This window comes from Camelus bactrianus, chromosome 1 (genome assembly GCF_048773025.1).
Source record: "Camelus bactrianus isolate YW-2024 breed Bactrian camel chromosome 1, ASM4877302v1, whole genome shotgun sequence".
In the NCBI taxonomy this organism is placed as follows: domain Eukaryota; kingdom Metazoa; phylum Chordata; class Mammalia; order Artiodactyla; family Camelidae; genus Camelus; species Camelus bactrianus.
In genome coordinates, this window is record NC_133539.1 from 116,350,920 (window position 1) to 116,363,273 (window position 12,354).

The 12,354-nt window shown below is 38.0% G+C and overlaps 1 non-coding gene across 1 annotated transcript; it reads left to right on the forward strand.

Moving 5' to 3' along the window:
• Positions 1–310: 310 nt before the first annotated feature.
• On the forward strand, positions 311–435 carry LOC123618218 (U11 spliceosomal RNA). Its single transcript, XR_006726623.1, has one exon. It is a non-coding gene; the product is annotated as a U11 spliceosomal RNA (small nuclear RNA).
• The last annotated feature ends 11,919 nt before the right edge of the window (positions 436–12,354 follow it).

Below are 12,354 nucleotides of genomic sequence, written 5' to 3' on the forward strand. Positions count from 1 at the left end.
ATTTCTCTGAACTTCTGTTTTCTTGTGCACAGAGGGGTTATAAGCATCCTTACCTTGCCAAATGGTTATGGAGATGAAAGGAGGTAAAATATAAGTCTCCAGGAGGGCGTTTAACAGATCATAATTACAAAAGATTTCACATCATATGAGCTCTTATTGCAGGCCAAGCCTTGTGACAAAAAGTTTGCACACGTTATTTCGTCCATCCAAAGAAAGCCTCATGACATAGATGCTAATATGATCCATATTTTACACATGAAGAAATGGAAGATCGTGATGCTTCAATGTTGTGCTTAAAATCATCCTCTGCAAAAAGGGTTTCTGTCCTGAGTGGCATGAGTAAGGCAGCTCGATTGTTCTGTGTGTGGAATTGACATCAGATTTTGGAAGCATGATTTTCGGTATTGACAAATTGACAAATTGCCCAAATTTGAATTGACATCAGATTTGGGCAGCTGGTGATTGTTGGTCCTGGCGCCCTTGCTTATAAGTCTGAAATAAAAGGGGGGAAAAAGGAAATGAAACAAAATAAAATGAAATAAAATAATCTAGTAAGAAGCAAATTCAGGCTCCAATTCCAGAGGCGAGGATGTACTCTTTAAAAAGTTTATTCCCTTCCTCTTACAAGAAAAAGACTGTACCAGGCAAGTGGCAAGGAAGGGTCTAGGTTCTAGACATTTGAAATGGATGGGGGATCTTTTTGGCTCTCAACAAAGCCCTTGCTTCTGAGACGGGCCACGAAGCCATCTCCCCTTAATCCTAAACTCACCTTTGGAAATCCCTGTCAAGGTGCTACTGGGGGTACAACAGTTGGTAAGGAGGAAATTTGAACCTCCCAGTGTTGCCCCACAGAACCACACTCAGAGTTCTCATGATAGGATAAAACAATTCAAGGGCACCTGGCGTTTCACAAATATCATTTCTAGGTGAGTTACACCACAATCCAGTATTCGCAGTAAGTGATACAGACGTGAAAATGAAGGACTTGTCAAGTTAACACCAACTATAAAGGAAAAAGTAACTGAAAGCTCTCGATCTTACAGGGGAGTGAGTTTCCTATGTCAAAACATTCGCACATCCCCTTCAAATTACTTCTGACCTAAGATGACAGCAGGTACTGCCCTAGGCCACCAGCAAGGGGGCAAATTAGCTTCCCCCCTATTATTTCTGGCTTAACCCCTTGAATTCTCCATCTTGGTTAAAATAAAATGAGAGAGAATCCCCCATGGCTTGTCACCACTGCTCACTCTGCTCCTGATTCACAAAATTCATATGATTCCCAGAAGACCCGCTGGCTCTGTAGCTCAAAGCCTCCGTTCACTGCAGCGGCCACACCACCTCCCTGTGCTCAGGGCTGTGCTCTCCCATACGTGGACCTTGTCTCCTTGGGGAAGCTGAGCCTCAGCAGGACCCTGGGGCTGCTGCCTCTCACCTCACACTCCTCCTAGTTTAATCCCTGCCCTGCCATGCGTTCTCCATGTTGCTTCCTATTCTCTGGGTCAGACTCTTGATTTTCTCATCATTTTCTTCCTTCTACTCTAGTACCAGTAGCTGAGATGCCATTGTGTTCTGTCGTGAGTAGCTACTTAGCAACTCCAGCCAGGCTCTGTGTCTCCAGAGCAACGATGTCCAGGAGGAAAAAAAGGGCAAGTCATATACGTAATTGTAAATGTTCTATCTTATGCACTAACAGGGTAAAAGAAAGAGGTAAAACTGATAATACATTACACGTAAAGCAATATATTCAAAACAGTAATTCAACCTGTTATAAACGTCTTTGAAAAATGTCATGACAAAGATATTTTACATTCTCTCTCTTAGTACTAAGTCTCTGAAGTCTGGTATGTATTTCACACTTACAGCACATCCCAATTTGGATGCTCAGTGTCTACCAGAAATGTTTGATCTAGACGTAGATTTCGTAAACTGTACAGTTGAAAAACTCAGACTGGGACCCTCAACTTGTTCCAGACATAGGTAAAAGTTTTCCAGGAGCTGAATTAAGTATCAGTTTTTAAAGTTAAATTTAAATTAATTAAAATGAAATAAAATTTAAAATTCAGTTTCTCAGTCACACGAGTCATATGTTTTTGAATTGTTACCAGATATGATGTAAATGATTATTTATTTATTTTTATTGAGGCTTAGTTGATCTACAATATCATGTTAGCTTCAGGTATACAGCAAAGTGATTCAGCTATATATGCATGTATTTTTTCAGATTATTTTCCGTGATAGGTTATTACAAGATAGTGAATACTGTCCCTTGTATTGTACAGTAAATCCTGTTGCTTATCTATTTTATCCATAGTAGTGTGTATCTGTTAATCTCATACTCCTAATTTATCCCTCCCCCTGACACTAGTCATAATTTAATTACTCAGTAGCCATGTGGAACTAGTGGCCACCATACTGGATAATAAAGTTTCAGAGGATGTAAGAAGTCTGCCTTCATCAGCTGCTCAGCTTTGAGCTGACTCTTTGGACATCTTCCATTTCTGTTTCTGATACTACTTCTCTCTGTACTTCATCAAGGAATCAAGTCAAAATTCAGCTTTTGATTCAACTCAGATTCAACTGAGTGATAACCAGACCAAGGGGCTTAATGAGGATCAATCCAATGGTGACGTAAGAGAAGAGAAATCCTGTCCAAGAAGTGTCGTTAAGAGACAAATGAAACGAGAGTAGAGATGAAGGACCTTAAGGTTAAATGAAGGGCATCGGGTATTGTTTTTTTCAAGGATGAGAAAGCTTCAAATGTTAGAAGACAGAGAAGAAATTCCAGTTTGAAAAAAAAAAAAAAGACACTAGAGATATGAAAAGAAATTTAGATATTAGGGGGAGCCATATATGAAGCTGATAAGGCAGCAACATGGATGGACCTAGAGATCACCATTCTAAGTGAAGTAAGCCAGAGACAAAAAGAAAAATACAATATGATAGCACTCATATGTGGAATCTACAAAAAAACAACAACAGCAAAAAAAAAAGGACACTAATGAACTTATCTACAAAATAGAAACAGACTCACAGACATAGTAAACAAACTTATGCTTATGGGGGCGGGGGAGGGGTAGGAAGGGATAAATTGAGAGTCCGAGATTTGCAAATATTAATTAGTATATATAAAATAGATAAAAAGCAAATTTCTTCTGTATAGCACAGGGAACTATATTCAATATCTTGTAGTAACCTATAATGAAAAAGAATATGAAAATGAGTATATGTATGTATATGCATGACTGAAACATTATGCTGTCCACCAGAAACTGACACATTGTAACTGACTATACTTCAATTTAAAAAAAAAAAAAAGGTGATGAGAAAGGATGGATAAACAGAATAAAATAGATTAACATTAATGATTAAGAATGAGACTTCGAAAAGTCTAAATCCATATATTTCTAAATCCTGCCCTGAAGCCGAAGTATACCTTCCCCAGAAGAGTGTTCCCAAAGGAATAATGGACAGGGTAGCAGAATGAGAACCAGAACGCAGCCTGGGTAATGACTGCACAACAGACGCCACCAATGCAGAACCCTGACCAAATGCTACCTGGAGACCCATGGGAAGCCTCTTCCTCCTTAGTTTCTTCTTTTTTTTTTTTTGAATCATACTTCAAAGTTGCATTTATAATCCCAAGTAGCTCTCTAAATCATTATTCTGTTCTATCCCCAATTAAAAGCTTTTTTTTTTTTCAAAATTAGGATATTCCTGAAATTTCTAAGGTATGTTAAAAACACATTTTGGAAACAAACAAACAAAAAACATATTTCAGGAAACTTTCCTGAGCACTCAAAAGTTAACTGATACACCAGAAATTGACACAACATTGTAAACTGACTATATTTCAATTAAAAAGAACACACACACACACACACACACACACACACACACGTTAACTGAAGTTTGACTAAAGAGAACCCAAAGTTCTGGAACCAAACCCTCGCACTAAAAACTGATGTTACAAGTTTGGAATTTGGGCTTGGTTTCACAGAAAGTTTGCTTCTGCCTTTTAGAAGATCACAGTTGTTTACCAGTGTCTGAGCTTCAAAATGACCCTGAACAAATGTCAACTCTATCAAGGCACCTTTGGTTAAGGATAATCTGTGAAAATATTCAGAGCTAGTCTCCATCCATTCAGAGACAATTAACACCTGCCTATCACCTCCAATATCAACTCCAGACACAAACTAAATAATAATAGTAATAATAATAACCATCAGAATAATTCTCCATTCATGCATTGGTAAAAATCTCTCAAATAGCCATATTCTTTTCAAGGGAACACAGGTCCAGAGGAAATATAACAGCTCCTCCAGGCAGTTCTTAACCCTGTCTGACAAGAGAATGAAATACTGACCCACCATCCACTGTATTCCCTTTATGGGCCAAACACTTGAAATAGGGATTGCTTTATGATCCAAATTGGCTGTGTCGATGAAATTCTGCCATCAAAACAAATTTGGAAGCTTATCAAGTGTGGCATGTTTTAAAGCTACAGCTGGATCATGGGTAGATGCATGGATTTATTTTAGAGTTATATTTATATTTTTATGAATGTGGCCAAAATAAAAAACATGACAAGAACCCAAATACTCTAAAACACTGTAAAATCCAAATAGTGTAAGCATGTTTATAAAATATATACACTCCTATATATGCAGAAGCACATCTATATTGTGTTTAGAGTATAGATTTTATGGTTAGAAATTCAGTTTAGAAAAAGATCATACCACAAATGCACTGGCAAGTTTCCCACACAGAGATTAACTGGAGAAAAACTAAAGACTTGAAACAAAAAAACCTTAAAATTTTAAATATATGATGCATATAATACAATTTTAGCTTTTATAGCTATAGCACTTAGAGCATTTTTGAGTAATCATTCAACAAATAGTGATAAAGGGTCTTCTGTGTGCCAAGTTCAGTGTCATTCATTCTTTCCCTATTTTGAGGAGAGATGCCAGAAATTCACCTTCATCTTCAGAGGAGGGTGTCTCTGGGATTGGTCCTTTCTTCAAAGATGAAATCATGCAGAGCCACTTGGAGACAAATGAGGAGCTAGCAACTAAAACATGAATGAATGAAAAGCTCTATTGTCTCAGAAGTATATTACAATCTGTACTTTTTCTGGGGTAAAAAAGAGAAATTGGTAGATTTCTGCTGTGTGAATTCTAGAGAGGAAAAGGAAAACCACAGATCTGTACTTGGAAGAGCTGGCATCCTGGGATGGGTGCTTGAGGAACACAGGGAGCTGAGTTGAAGAACTGTCTTCTTTTGAACACAGGCCAGCATCCCTCAGAGCCTAACTCGCAACCAAGAGAATGGGATGATGCTCTCAAAACGAATGATGGCATTGGATGGTCCTCCATTGGGGATTCTGGACAGTGGAGGGCAAGCAGCACCTGCTGGACCACATCACATTCTACTGTCCATGCAGCTGTATTTGGCAGCGAGAAGCAAGGGCAAGTTAGACGGTTGACATTATAGGATCTCCAGTCTGCTCAGATGTGTGAGTAGGTAGCACCCCCTTTCTTTCATACTGCATATGCTCCTGGGGGGTTGGGATATATCAAGGAGGAAAAAGGAAGCCCTAAGAGGGAATTGCTAGACTCCTGCTAAATGAGTACTAAATCCAGTTTTCTTCTGAATGACATTATTTGCAGCCTGAATTTGTTGGAGCAGGTCGGTCTTAGACATTCACACGTACCTGTGTGAACCTACAACTCAAGTCATCTTAGACTTTATGAGGCAGCATGTAATAACAATTGAGCACTTGCCTGGGAATCAGAGGACCTCTGTAACAATAAACAGCTCTACTCTTAAGTAGCTGTGTGACTCTGAGGAAACGTCAATTCAAATTCTTTAGTTGTGCACAAGTATTTAAACCACGTGTTCAACGGGGTCTTCTCACTCTATAATCTTATGAACTTAATTTTAAAATACTTAAGGAAAAAAAAAACTTTTGGAACAGTGAGTCCATTAGCCTGGCTGAAATATACCATCTTCAGCTCAACAAAATGTGAGTTTTCTCCTGAATACAAACGCTTTGTAATGATTTAGCTTGGGTTAGAGAAAAATCAATAACAAGGTTGTATAGGCTAGAGACATAATAGTAACTATTATTATAAGAACAATTAAATATTTTTAGGTGCTTGCACTGTTCCAGGCACTGTTTTGTTAATTGTTATAAAATGGATATTGTTTTACAGATGAGGAAACTGAGGCCTGAAGGGTTAAAGGACCCGCCCAACACCACACAGTTCATGCGCAGTAAACACAGGTTTCAAACAAGGTTGGTCCTCATGCTGAACTTGAAGTACTTTATCCTGGCTTTGCAGGGAAGAAGCTGGATTCTGTTCAAATCACATCACCTTTCCTTTCCAGTCTCCACCAATACAGTCAAGAATTAATTTTGGTAATTTCACAATAATGAAAAGTAAGATTTCCAAGGCTAGGCAAAGTGCAGAAATCTACCATGGATTTTAGACACACAGAACTTACTTTGGGCATCTCTACCACAAGAAAGCTGAAGATTGTTACTTACTAGATTGTACATAGCCATTGAACCATCCTCTCCCATCACAAGGTGTTATTATTATTAATAATGTGTTTCAGAATGTTATTGACAAGTAAAAATAGTTGAGGAAAAGCAGGGTTATTTCAAGTCTTGAAGTGGGTTAGAAAGAAGTTGTAGTTTTCAATATTCTGCCAAGCTCTCTTTCTATTTCTTGTTGTTTCCATCAAACTGTGAAATCACTCTATCCAAATAAATTACATTGTACTTCTGGATACAGTAAAGAGGAACCAGAACTTCAAATCGCATATACCAAAATAGCAGTGAGACTATGTCACTTGTTTCAGACACACAAAAATCGGCTGTTTGAAAAATGCAAATGTTTGGCTAATTAAGTTTTAAGATACTTTCCAACTGCATGAAAGTCAAGCTTCTTTTGTTTCTCTAACCAGAACCACAGGATTATGTGTTCTGACGATAGACTGATTGCTCTCTTTTCCTTTATATTTTACCAAAGAGAATGCTAAAATTACTTTTACAGTAATAATCCTCCCAAGCCTAAGGAACTCAAAACATACTGAAGAAAACATTCAGAAATGATATATAATGCGGGAGAAGATGCCGGATATCTTTCCTTCTGATTTCTGAAATTCTCATAAGAGTATATTATGCAAAATAAATCTTGAAGTGTAAATTATCTGTTAGCAAATGGTATTCTTCAATTTCATTTCCAAATTATCCAAAATGAATTAGGATTTCATACTGAGCTGTCAACATTAAATTCTACCTCCTGAAATATAGATTAGATTTTGAGAAGAAAAAAAATAGAAAGTGGTAAAGACTAGCTTTGTTTTATACCCTCCAGTTTAATACAGCATTCAGGAGTCACATATACTCACTAGATTGTGCAAAACTGATTGATTCTTAGACAATCCCTTAGGTAAAGTTATTTTATTTTATTTTACTGTGACAGTTTGTGGATTAATGTGAAGGCATTAAGATTCTCTTTTAAAAAGAAAAGAGAGCAAGAGAGAGGAAATAGCAATAATTCTAATAAAATATGCTAAATAGATCCAGATGTTTTTATTCACACCATACAGTTGTGCAAGGTCATAGTATCTTTGAAAAGCAAGATAGGTTATGATTCAGTGTTATCAATAATGTGCAACTGATTAAAATGAAATTATTGGATTCTAAGCATGGAATGTATCACTCTGACATTACCCATTAATCTTTTTTCAGCTTTGAGATTAAACTACGGAGGAATCTTCTGATCCGAGATAACCAGTTTGACACCCCATTTACCATGAAGACAAACATACTGCTATCATCAATGGAGCATGAGCAGCAACGCCAATCAGAGGAAGGATTTCCATTTTTGATGCCATTCATGTGAGCAGAAAGGTAAAAGATGGTTGAGTTAAAGAGCCACCTTTTCCACATTCAACACCCTGACTCACAAAAAGAGTAATGAAAAGTTACATGGGAGTGAGCACATGATCTCATCAGCATACAGTCATTCTCTCCCCTCAGCTCCAGACTACATCCAACTGCATACTTTGATGTCTGACAGGCTTGTCAAAATTAATGTGTCTAAAACTCAAGTTTTAATTTCCTCTTTTTAAGTGGGTTCCTTCCCCAGGGTTACGTAGACCAGTAAATGACACATGATCCATCCTATTGCTCAAATCAAACCCAGGTGCCATCTGTGATTTCATGCTTTCTCAGACAAACTTCTACACCAAATCTATCATGTCCTGTTGATTTTACTTACAAAATATCTCTTGAATATTTTAATTTTTTTCCTATTCCATTATCATCATCCGTGTCCATGATTATCTCCCACCTGGACATCTGAAATAGTCTAACAGGTCTTCCAATACACTTTCCCATACGTCCTCATCCATCTTCAGGGAGCAGCCAGAGTAATCTTCTTATTAGTAAAACTGTGAGCTCCAGAACTGCTCTAAAAGCCTTGGGTGGCTTCCTACTGTTCTTGCAATCATTCTGTTTCCACTCCAGCCCCCACCTCCAGACAACCAGTAATCTATAATCATTTTATTTTCTGACAGTAAAAGGAAACTAAGGACTCAAAGTCCCAACTAAAGGGCTCAAAGGTTGAGAAAGTTAAGTAGTTCACTAAAGACCCACCAGTGTTCTTTGTTGAACTCCAGTTCCTGGCAAAGCTGAGAAGGAAGGTGTGGATGATTTCCTGATGGAGAAACTCACTGATAGGAAGTATAGCAAGGTCTTCCAACCAGCTGAAGTATAAGTTCATAGAAATAGGAGAGACAAGACTTCTGAGAACCTTCAGCATGGAAGATTTGTGGGGGAAGAGATCCTAGTCCCTCAAAATGCCATCCCAGGCCCATTCCCAGATTCAAATTCAGATCTGTACCCTCTTTCCTACCCTTATCTGTCTGTTGTTCTCCAACCTGTGTAATACTTAGGTTATTCAAAGGTAACTGTTTGATTCCCACAAGGCTGAGGGAAAAAGAAAGGACTCTAGAAACAAAAACACAAATGACCTCTTCTTGTTCAGACTTGGACTGGACATAAGCTGGTGACGTGACAATCCCTTCTGAGGACAAGATATGTAGAGACTGGACCAGAGCTAACAAATCAAGATATCCCCCCTCCAGACATTGCCCTACACAGCCCCACTGGCCACCTCATTCAAAATATCCCCTAATAAATATTTCATAAACACTATTGAACACAAGTGCTTCTTCCAAATGCAAAGTGTGTTGTTTTGTAATTACTTCCTTTGGCCATTTTGACCTCCCTGATGTCAAACAACATTTTTTTCCTATTTGTATAAAGTTAGGGGAGGGAAGATTTTCAATAACAACTCAAATGTCAGAGCCACAGAAACCTCAAATATATCAAGTGAGTAGGCTTACTTACCATGTCAAACAATGAATGTATCATCCATGACAGGGAGACTTTTAATCTCTGGGTACCAAAACTGCTTTCCTCTCCTAACGTCAAGATAACTACTAAATTAATTTAGTTTCTTTTCTTTTTCCTCTCATGAATATTTTATAGTTCCTTTCTCAGGACATCTAGAATTTCAAGTGCATTTTCTTATTAAAGCCACACATTTTAATTTTTGAAAATTTTAAGATCAAATGTCTATGTCATTTAAATATGTCTTCCCTGTCATAAGCTCATCTTCAGTACAAATAGAAGTGGTCATGGCTTAATATCATCTGTCATATTAGTGAAGTCTACATAAGGAGGATTTCCTTTCTGCAGTGTAAGAAATTTAGGTCTCTACAGTGTGATGACCAAAGTACAGATTCCATTAAAGAAAATATCTGACTTAAATGGATAGAGCTTATCTGATTGGAACATTTTGATTAGTTTTTAAAAAACTCAATTATATTGTGTTTCCAAAGAACAATGTACATAATTTCACTAAGTGTCTTGAATCATGACATAATTTAAAAGTTTCATTCATTATTTTTGAACCAAATGCTGGTCAAACATACTGCATGTTTTCATGTTATTAAAGTTGTAGTCAACAAATATAAGGCTTCTGAGTCTGGAAGGAAAATACAGATTATAAAGATAGGTCAGTGGCTTTTAGCTGGGGGCAATTTTGCCTTCCACCCTCCCTGGGGACATTTGCCAGTGTCTGGAGACTCTTGATCACCATAACTGACGGGGGCGAGGTAGGTTGTTGCTGATAACCTGTGGGTGGAGGCTAGAGACACTGAGAAACACCCTAAAATTCACAGGACAGCTCCTTACAACTCAGAATTATCTGGCCGAAAATTTCAATAGTGCCAAGGCTGAGAACCCCTGAGTTACACACATCAGGAGACCCGAACTAAGGAAGAGAGAGGTGAGATTTTTTTCTCACCAACAGACAGCCCTTAGAGGAGTGCCACGTATGGCCGTGAGTACACAAAGCCGGGACTTGCTTTCACATTCGTTGAGTCCAGGAATAAGACACCAAGGATGAAGTAATATGATGAAAACTGTAAGGAAAAGCAAAAGCTGTCTGACAGTCGCACCCACAAGCTTTTCAACTTCACTACAAACCTGAAATGTGCGAAAGCATCGTCCTCCTCATCACATAAGCATCATCTTTCTCACATAACTGCTGAGGAAACTAAGCTAACAGAAGCCAACAGACTCACCCAGGTCACTCAGAAAAAAATTACAGGGAAGATGTGCACCTAATTTTCTGTACATCTAAAACCAGGGCTTGTCTCACTATCTCATGTCTATTTCTATCACGCCCCTCACAAAATGAAACAAAACCAAACCTAGAACGTATGTGGCACCGTTAATCTGTTGTTCTAAGAAGCACTGGCAGTAAAGAAGGGGTTTTAGAAATGGTCATGGCGTGGTGTGTATACCTGCCTCTTTCAGGTTCTGCAATAACACCTAAGAATTTCTACAACCCATTAAAATTCTACCGCCAATGAGCTTGCAGGGTGCCTCTGAGAGCAGGTGCTCTAGGAGGTAAACAAGTCCCATCCAGAGACACAGAGCACCACTAAAATGACAAAATGATGTCCCTGCACCAGAAGGGTATGAAAATCATCACTGACTCCGGCTGAAGAAATATTTTATGGCTCCATGTTGATGGACACCACCTTAATCTCACTGAGGGAACAGTGTTTGATAAATAGAGAAATGAACAGATTTGGCATTTGTAGGCTTTAGGAAATCACTGTAAGGGCCTTAGAGTAAGAAGCTCTTTCTAGACCTGGCTCTTTCCCTGACTTGCTGTGTAACTTTAAAAAGTAATTTATAGGGGGAGGGGATAACTCAGTCGCAGAGTTCATGCTTAGCATGCACAAGGTCCTGGGTTCAGTCCCCAGTACCTCCATTAAATAAATAAACTAATGACTGAAACATTATGCTGTATGCTAGGAATTGACACATTGTAACTGAATATACTTCAATTTTTAAAAAAGACTAAAAAATAAAATAAATAAACCTAATTACCCCCAGAAAATAATGAAATAAAATTAAAATTTTAAGTTATTTATACTCCTTGTATCTCAACTTTTTCATTAATGATCTGAAGAAACTAGCTACTACTTAGATGTGGTTGTACAGATGAAATGAGACAAATTTCTATGAATGCATCTTGGTAAGAAAAGCCAATAAACATACACAATGTCATTATTCCCCGTTAATTCTGCGCTTTTATCATTGATGTTGTTTTTCACTCAGCTCTGGGCAGCGTGTCTCCTAAAATATGTGGTCAAGTTACTGGTAAAAGAAGAAATACTTTTCCAACTTTAAATGTCATGCCAGGTTCAAATGGGTTTTGCCAAGAATGATGTTGGTTTTAAAACTGTCCTGTGAAAGATGGACTGTAAGAAGCAGTTCCCTGAGAGAAGCAGCTTATAACCAATAAAGGGGCTGTATTTATATTGACACCTCATCCAGAACACCTCTTAAAACAGACTCTGTTGACTTCCTTCATAACAACTATGTTTATAGCTCTGTGTTTGTAGCAACCATTCTCTAGTTAATAGACCCTTAATTTCATTTTGAATACAATAGACCGAGCTCTGTGATGTGAACTGATTGTTCTCAGCCATCCCTGCAGTCTTATTTCCTTAAAGAGTAGCATGCAACCTAGTGCTGATCAGTGACTGCTAAGAAAAATATCTTTTGCATAGAGGAGGTTTTCGTGACATGTTATCCTCTATGATGAATTAAAACAAACAAACAAACAAAAAGATGTAAACGTAGAAGACTCTTTTGTTTCCTTCCATGTTTCCTACTTTGGTAATATGGGTATGATGAGATGTCTGGAACAGTGGCAGCCACCGGTCAACCATGAGGCAAAAAACCTGAGATCC